This window comes from Triticum dicoccoides, chromosome 3A (assembly GCF_002162155.2).
Source record: "Triticum dicoccoides isolate Atlit2015 ecotype Zavitan chromosome 3A, WEW_v2.0, whole genome shotgun sequence".
NCBI lineage: Eukaryota > Viridiplantae > Streptophyta > Magnoliopsida > Poales > Poaceae > Triticum > Triticum dicoccoides.
Genome location: NC_041384.1, coordinates 606,060,577 through 606,069,361, shown reverse-complemented (window position 1 = coordinate 606,069,361; position 8,785 = coordinate 606,060,577).

Genomic DNA, 8,785 nt, shown 5'->3' with positions numbered 1-8,785 from the left:
TGGGCTTTAGTGGAAAGGAGAGAAGGGCCACAAGGGGAGGCAGCCCGCCCCCCATGGGCTGGTCCGAATTGGACTAGGAGGGGGCGGCGCCCCCCTCTTTCCTTCTCCCTCTCCCTCTCCTTCCTTCTTTCTTACTTGGACTAGGAAAGGGGAAACCTACTCCTACTAGGACTAGGAATCCCCCCTTTGGGCGCGCCCCTTGAGGCCGGCCCTCCTCCTCCTCCCCTCCATTATATACGGGGGAGGGGGGCACCCCATAGACACACAAGTTGATTTCTTAGCCGTGTGCGGTGCCCCCCTCCACAGATTTCCACCTCGGTCATATTGTTGTAGTGCTTAGGCGAAGCCCTACATTGGTAACTTCATCATCACCGTCAACACGCCGTCGTGCTGGCGAAACTCTCCCTCGGCCTCAGCTGGATCTAGAGTTCGAGGGACGTCACCGAGCTGAACGTGTGCAGATCGCGGAGGTGCCGTGCGTTCGGTACTTGATCGGTTGGATCGCGAAGACGTTCGACTACATCAACCGCGTTACTCAACGCTTCCGCTTTCGGTCTACGAGGGTATGTAGACACACTCTCCCTTCTCGTTGCTATGCATCTCCTAGATAGATCTTGCGTGATCGTAGGAATTTTTTTGAAATACTGTGTTCCCCCACAGTGGCATCAGAGCCAGATCTATGCGTAGATGTTATATGCACGAGTAGAACACAAAGGAGTTGTGGGTGTGGGTATATGCATATTGCTTGCCGTCCCTAGTTGTTTCTTGATTCGGCGGTATTGTTGGATGAAGCGGTCCGAACCGACATTACATGACCGCGTTCATGAGACTGGTTCTACCGACATGCTTTACACACAGGTGACTGCCGGATGTCTGTTTCTCCAATTTTAGTTGAATTGGATTCAATGAACTGGGTTCTTTCTGAAGATCAAAAAGCAATCACTATACCACATTGTGGTTTTGATGCGTAGGTAAGAACGGTTCTTGCTAAAGCCCGTAGCAGCCACGTAAAACTTGCAACAACAAAATAGAGGACGTCTAACTTGTTTTTGCAGGGCATGTTGTGATGTGATATGGTCAAGACGTGAGATATAAATTGTTGTATGATATGATCATGTTTTGTTAAAGTTATCGGCAACTAGCAGGAGCCTTATGGTTGACTCTTTATTGCATAAGATGCAAGCGCCATACAATTGCTTTACTTCATCGCTATGCGATAGCAATAGTTGCAAAAGCAATAGTTGGCGAGACGACCATGTGACAACACGTTGATAGAGATCAAGATGATGGAGATCATGGTGTCATGTCGGTGACGATGGAGATCATGAAGGTACTTTGGAGATGGAGATCAAAGGCACAAGATGATAATGGCCATATCATGTCACATATTTTTGATTGCATGTGATGTTTATCTTTTATGCATATTATTTTGCTTAGTACCATGGTAGCATTATGAGATGACCCCTTACTAAAATTTCAAGGTATAAGTGTTCTCCCTGAGTATGAACCGTTGCGACAGTTCTTCATGCTGAGACACCACGTGATGATCGGGTGTGATAAGCTCTACGTTCACATACAACGGGTGCAAGCCAGTTTTGCACGTGCAGAATACTCGGGTTAAACTTGACGATCCTAGCATATGCAGATATGGCCTCGGAACACTGAGATCGAAAAGTCGAACGTGAATCATATAGTAGATATGATCAACATAGTGATGTTCACCATTGAAAACTACTCCATCTCACGTGATGATCGGACATGGTTTAGTTGATATGGATCACGTGATCACTTAGATGATTAGAGGGATGTCTATCTAAGTGGGAGTTCTTAAGTAATATGCTTAATTGAACTTAAATTTATCATGAACTTAGTCCTGATAGTATTTGCATATCTATGTTGTAGATCAATTGCTCGCGTATAGCTTCCCTGTTTAATTTATGATATGTTCCTAGAGAAAACTATGTTGAAAGATGTTAGTAGCTATGATGCGTACTAGCTCCATGATCTGAGGATTATCCTCATCGCTGCACAGAAGAATTATGTCCTTTATGCACTGCTAGGTGAGGGACCTATTGAAGGAGCATATGTAGACATTATGAACGTTTGGCAAGCTCGGTATGATGACTACTTGATAGTTTAGTGCGCCATGCTTTACGGCTTAGAACCGGGACTTCAAAAATGTTTTGAACGCCATGGAGCATATAAGATGTTCCAAGAGCTGAAATTGGTATTTCAGACTCATGCCCGAGTCGATAGGTATGAGACCTCTGACAAGTACTTTGCCTACAAAATGGAGGAGAATAGCTCAACCAGTGAGCATGTGCTCAGAATGTCTGAGTACTACAATCGCTTAAATAAAGTGGGAGTTAATCTTCCAGATAAGATAATGATTGATAGAATTCTCTAGTCACTATCACCAAGTTACTAGAACTTCGTGATGAACTATGACATGCAAGGGATGACGAAAACGATTCCTGAGCTCTTCGTGATGCAACGAAGGTAGAAATCAAGAAAAGCATCAAATGTTGATGGTTGACAAGACCACTAGTTTCAAGTAAAAGGGCAAGGGAAAGAAAGGAAACTTCAAGAAGAATGGCAAGCAAGTTGCCACACCCATGAAGAAGCCCAAAGCTAGACCCCAAGCCTGAAACTGAGTGCTTCTACTGCAAAGGGGTCACTAGGAAGCGGAACTGCCCCAAATACTTGGCGGATAAGAAGGATGGCAAAGTGAACAAAAGTATATACGATATACATGTTATTGATGTGTACTTTACTAGTGTTCATAGTAACCCCTGGGTATTTGATACTGGTTTAGTTGCTATGATTAGTAACTCGAAACAGGAGTTGCAAAATGAACAGAGACTAGTTAAGGACAAGGTGGCGATGTGTGTTGGAAATAATTCCAAGGTTGATAAGATCGCCATCGCACACTTCTTTTTACCTTCGGAATTATTGTTGAACCTAAAATAAACGTTATTTGGTGTTTGCGTTGAGCATGAATATGATTGGATCATGTTTATTGCAATACGGTTATTCATTTAAGTCAAAGAATAATTGTTGTTCTGTTTACATGAATAAAACCTTTTATGGTCATACACTTAATATAAATGGTTTATTGAATCTCGATCGTAGTGATACACATATTCATAAAATTGATGCCAAAAGATGCAAAGTTGATAATGATAGTGCAACATACTTGTGGCACTGCCGTTTAGGTCATATTGGTGTAAAGCGCATGAAGAAACTCCATGCAGACGGACTTTTGGAATCACTTGATTATGAATCATTTGATGCTTGCGAACCATGCCTCATGGGCAAAATGACTAAGACTCCGTTCTCCGGAACAATGGAGCGAGCCACTGACCTATTAGAAATAATACATACCGATGTATGCGGTCCGATGAGTGTTGAGGCTCGCGGCGGGTATCGTTATTTTCTGACCTTCACAGATGATTTGAGCAGATATGAGTAATCTACTTAATGAAACACAAATCTGAAACGTTTGAAAAGTTCAAAGAATTTCAGAGTGAAGTGGAGAATCAACGTAACAAGAAAATAAAGTTTCTACAATCTGATCGCGGAGACGAAATATTTGAATTACGAGTTTGGCCGTCAGTTGAAACAATGTTGAATAGTTTCGCAACTCATGTCACCTGGAACACCACAGCGTAATGGTGTGTCCGAACGTCATAACCATACTTTATTAGATATGGTGCAATCTATGATGTCTCTTACCGATTTACCACTATCATTTTGGGGTTATACATTAGAGACAACTGCATTCACGTTAAATAGGGCACCATCTAAAAATCCATTGAGATGACATCGTATGAACTGTGGTTTAGCAAGAAACTTAAGCTGTCGTTTCTTAAAGTTTGGGGTTGCGATGCTTATGTGAAAAAGTTTCAACCTGATAAGCTCAAACCCAAATCGGAGAAGTGCGTCTTCATAGGATACCCAAAAGTAACTGTTGGGTACACCTTCTATCACAGATCCGAAGGAAAGATCTTTGTTGCTAAAAGTGGATTATTTCTAGAGAAGGAGTTTCTCTCGAAAGAAGTGAGTGGGAGGAAAGTAGAACTTGATGAGGTAATTGTACCTTCTCTCGAATTGGAAAGTAGCTCATCACCGAAATCAGTTCCAGTGATGCCTACACCAATTAGTGAGGAAGTTAATGATGATGATCATGAAACTTCAGATCAAGTTACTACCGAACCTCATAGGTCAATCAGAGTACGTTCTGCACCAGAGTGGTACGGTAATCCTGTTCTGGAAGTCATGTTACTGGACCGTGACGAACCTACGAACTATGAGAGAGCGATGATGAGCCCAGATTCCGCGAAATGGCTTAAGGCCATGAAATCTGAGATGGGATCCATGTATAAGAACAAAGTATGGACTTTGATTGACTTGCCCGATGGTCAGTGGGCCATTCAGAATAAATGGATCTTCAAGAGGAAGACGTACGCAGATAGTAGTGTTACTATCTAGAAAGCTCGAATTGTCGCAAAAGGTTTTCGACAAGTTCAAGGTGTTGACTATGATGAAATTTTCTCACTCATATCAATGCTTAAAACTCTATCCGAATCATGTTAGCAGTTGCCGCATTTTATGAAATCTGGCAAATGGATATCAAAACTACATTCCTTAATGGATTTATTAAAAAAGAGTTGTATATGATGCAACCAGAAGGTTTTGTCAATCCTAAAGGTGTTAACAAAATGTGCAAGCTCCAGCGATCCATCTATGGACTGGTGCAAGCATCTCGGAGTTGGAATATACGCTTTGATGAGTTGATCAAAGCATATAGTCTTATACAGACTTTCAATGAAGCCTGTATTTACAAGAAAGTGAGTGTGAGCACTACAGCCTTTCTGATAAGTATATGTGAATGACATATTGTTGATCGGAAATGATGTAGAATTGCATAAAGGAGAATTTGAAAGGAGTTCTTCAAAGAAAGAATTACCTGTAAAGCTACTTACATATTGGGCATGAAGATCTATAAAGATAGATCAAGACGCTTGATAAGACTTTCGATGAGTACATACCTTGATAAGATTTTGAAGGAGTTCAAAATGGATGAGTCAAAGAAGAAGTTCTTGCCTGAGTTGTAAGGTGTGAAATTGAGTAAAGACTCAAAACCCGGCCACGGCAGAAAATATAAAGAGAATGAAAAGTCATTCCCCTATGCCTCAGTCATAGGTTCTACAAAGTATACTATGCTATGTACCAGACCTATTGTATACCTTAGCATGATTTTGGCAAGGGAGTACAATAGCGATCTAGGAGTAGATCACTGGACAGCGGTCAAAATTATCCTTAGAGGACTAAGGAAATATTTCTCGGTTATGGAGGTGATAAAAGAGTTCATCGTAAAGAGTTACGTCGACGCAAGCTTTTTACACGGATCTAGATGACTCTAAGTCTCGATCTAGATACATATTGAAAGTGGGAGCAATTAGCTAGAGTAGCTCTATGTAGAGCATTGTAGACATAGAAAATTTGCAAAATACATACGGCTCTGAATATAGCAGACCCGTTGACTAAACTTCTCTCACAAGCAAAACATGATCACTCTTTGGGTGTTAATCACATAGCGATGTGAACTAGATTATTGACTCTAGTAAACCCTTTGGATATTAGTCACATAGAGATGTGAACTAATCACATAAAGATGTGAACTATTGGTGTTAAATCACATGACGATGTGAACTAGATTATTGACTCTAGTGCAAGTGGGAGACTAAAGGAAATATGCCCAGAGGCAATAATAAAGTTGTAATTTATATTTCCTTATATCATGATACATGTTTATTATTCATGCTAGAATTGTATTAACCAGAAACTTAGTACATGTGTGAATACATAGACAAAACACAGTGTCCCTAATAAGCATCTACTAGACTAGCTCGTTAATCAAAGATGGTTAAGTTTCGTAACCATAGACATGTGTTGTCATTTGATAAACGGGATCACATCATTAGAGAATGATGTGATGGACAAGACCCATCCGTTAACTTAGCACTATGATCGTTTAGTTTATTGCTATTGCTTTCTTCATGACTTATACATGTTCCTATAACTATGAGATTATGCAACTCCCGAATACTAGAGGAACACTTAGTGTGCTATCAAACGTCACAACATAACTGGGTGATTATAAAGATGCTCTACAGGTGTCTCCGATGGTGTTTGTTGAGTTGGCATAGATCGAGATTAGGATTTGTCACTCCATGTATTGGAGAGGTATCTCTAGGCCCTCTCGGTAATGCACATCACTATGAGCCTTGCAAGCAATGTGACTAATGAGTTAGTCACGGGATGATGCATTACGGAACGAGTAAAGAGACTTGCCGGTGACGAGATTGAACTAGGTATGATGATACCGACAATCGAATCTTGGGCAAGTAACATACCGATGACAAAGGGAACAACGTATGCTGTTATGCGGTTTGACCGATAAAGATCTTCGTAGAATATGTAGGAGCCAATATGACCATCCAGGTTCCGCTATTGGTTATTGACTGGAGATGTGTCTCGGTCATGTCTACATAGTTCTCGAACCCGTAGGGTCTGCACGCTTAACGTTCGATGACGATTTGTATTACGAGTTATGTGATTTGATGACCGAAGTTTGTTCGGAGTCCCGGATGAGATCACGGACATGACGAGGAGTCTCGAAATGGTTGAGAGGTAAAGATTCATATATTGGAAGGCTATATTCGGACATCGAAAAGGTTCCGAGTGATTCGGGTATTTTTCGGAGAACCGGGGAGTTACGGGAATTCACCGGGGGAAGTATTGGGCCTTATTGGGCTTTAGTGGAAAGGAGAGAAGGGCCACAAGGGGAGGCAGCGCGCCCCCCATGGGCTGGTCCGAACTGGATTAGGAGAGGGCGCCCCCCCCCCCGCCTCTTTCCTTCTCCCTCTCCCTCTCATTCCTTCTTCTCCCACTTGGACTAGGAAAGGGGAAACCTACTCCTACTAGGAGTAGGAATCCCCCCTTTGGGCACGCCCCTTGAGGCCGGCCCTCCTCCTCCTCCCCTCCTTTATATACGGGGGAGGGGGGCACCCCATAGACACACAAGTTGATTTCTTAGCCGTGTGCGGTGCCCCCATCCACAGATTCACTTTGGTCATATTGTCGTAGTGCTTAGGCGAAGCCCTACGTTGGTAACTTCATCTTCACCGTCAACACGCAGTCGTGCTGGCAAAACTCTCCCTCGGCCTCAGCTGGATCTAGAGTTCGAGGGACGTCACCGAGCTGAACGTGTGCAGATCGAGGAGGTGCCATGCATTCACTACTTGATCAGTTGGATCGTGAAGACGTTCAACTACATCAACCGCGTTACTCAACGCTTCCGCTTTCGGTCTACGAGGGTACGTAGACACACTCTCCCCTCTCGTTGCTATGCATCTCCTAGATAGATCTTGCGTGATCATAGGAATTTTTTTGAAATACTGCGTTCCCCAACACCTTCCCCATCATCGGTGGGGCAAAGTATGAGTCCCACTGGGAACGAGTAGCCCGCCGTGGGAAGGAGAGGATAAGGGCCGCCGAGGCCCGTATCGCGGCGGAAATGGCGGCGACGGAGGCGGCTGATGCAGCGGCGCGGGCAGCCGCAGAGGAGGAAGCCATCCACGCCCGCATTGTAAAGAAATGGCAGTGGAGAAACACGCGCGCCCTCGCCGAGAGCAGAATCGGGCGGTCCGTGTCATGGCCGGATTGCCGCCGAATAAGGATAGCGACGCCGTGGACAGCTCCAGCAACGAACATATCCGGCTCAATCCGTACTGTGTCTTCGACCGGTACTTCCGCAAGAAGGACGGCAAGGACGCGAGGAAGGGTAAGGGCAGCCGTGGATGAAGTCCACCATAGCCAAACATGCCAATTTTGGGTAGTCCGATGGCATGTTTAGTGTAATGTGATGGAGTAGCCGGACGATGGGCGTGCGTCGACTTAATTGCATGAGTTTGTATGGATTTGAGATATGATAATTGAGGTGTCCGTATGTGGATTACATTTTTTGAGGAGTGCCCGGTCAATGCCCGTGGACGCGCCCGGGCGCGTCCGTGGGCGTTTGACGGGCCGGATTTGCCAAGTCCGGCTGTAGATCCTCTTACTGCTAACAAAGAAAAGCCTGCCTTAGTTGTGACAAGAACCAAACACACACATAACTTGGTCAAACTAGCCTAAATTGAGGTGTGGCAAAGTGTGACAAGTTGTGGCTTAGAATCAAACAACCCTAAAGTCACCGTAGGCGCCTTATAGTTGACGGGAATGTCTCTTCTCACTGAAAGTGTATTGCCGAATATCCTAAAATAAATTCAGAATAAATGCGAGCACTACGAGACAGTTGTTGAATAGTGTGGACAACGGTCGTGTCGTACCCATCGCGTCAACAGGCCGTGTCTCCAGCCGTTGGCAACACGGCTCATGTTGCGCTCGGAGGTTTGTGACATGAGGCGCGTTGCGCTTGAACAACGTTTTGCGCTCGGGGTTTGTAACATGAGTGAAGCGTTTGTGTTCGGGGGTTTGTAACATGAGACGTGTTGTGCTTTGTACTGAAGCGTTTTTTTATCAATGCAACCTGATATGTATTGTGACTGCATGAAGTTCCTGCATTTGTCCCCCATCTAGACGCAAGATGGGTCGTGTTGTGCTCGGTGGGTTGCAACATGAACTATGTTAGTTCCTAAGCATTTTTCACCATTGTGACACGAGTCATGTTGCGCTCAGACTGTCTGGCACGAGTCGTGCAGCAAAGCCCATCGTCAGCGCC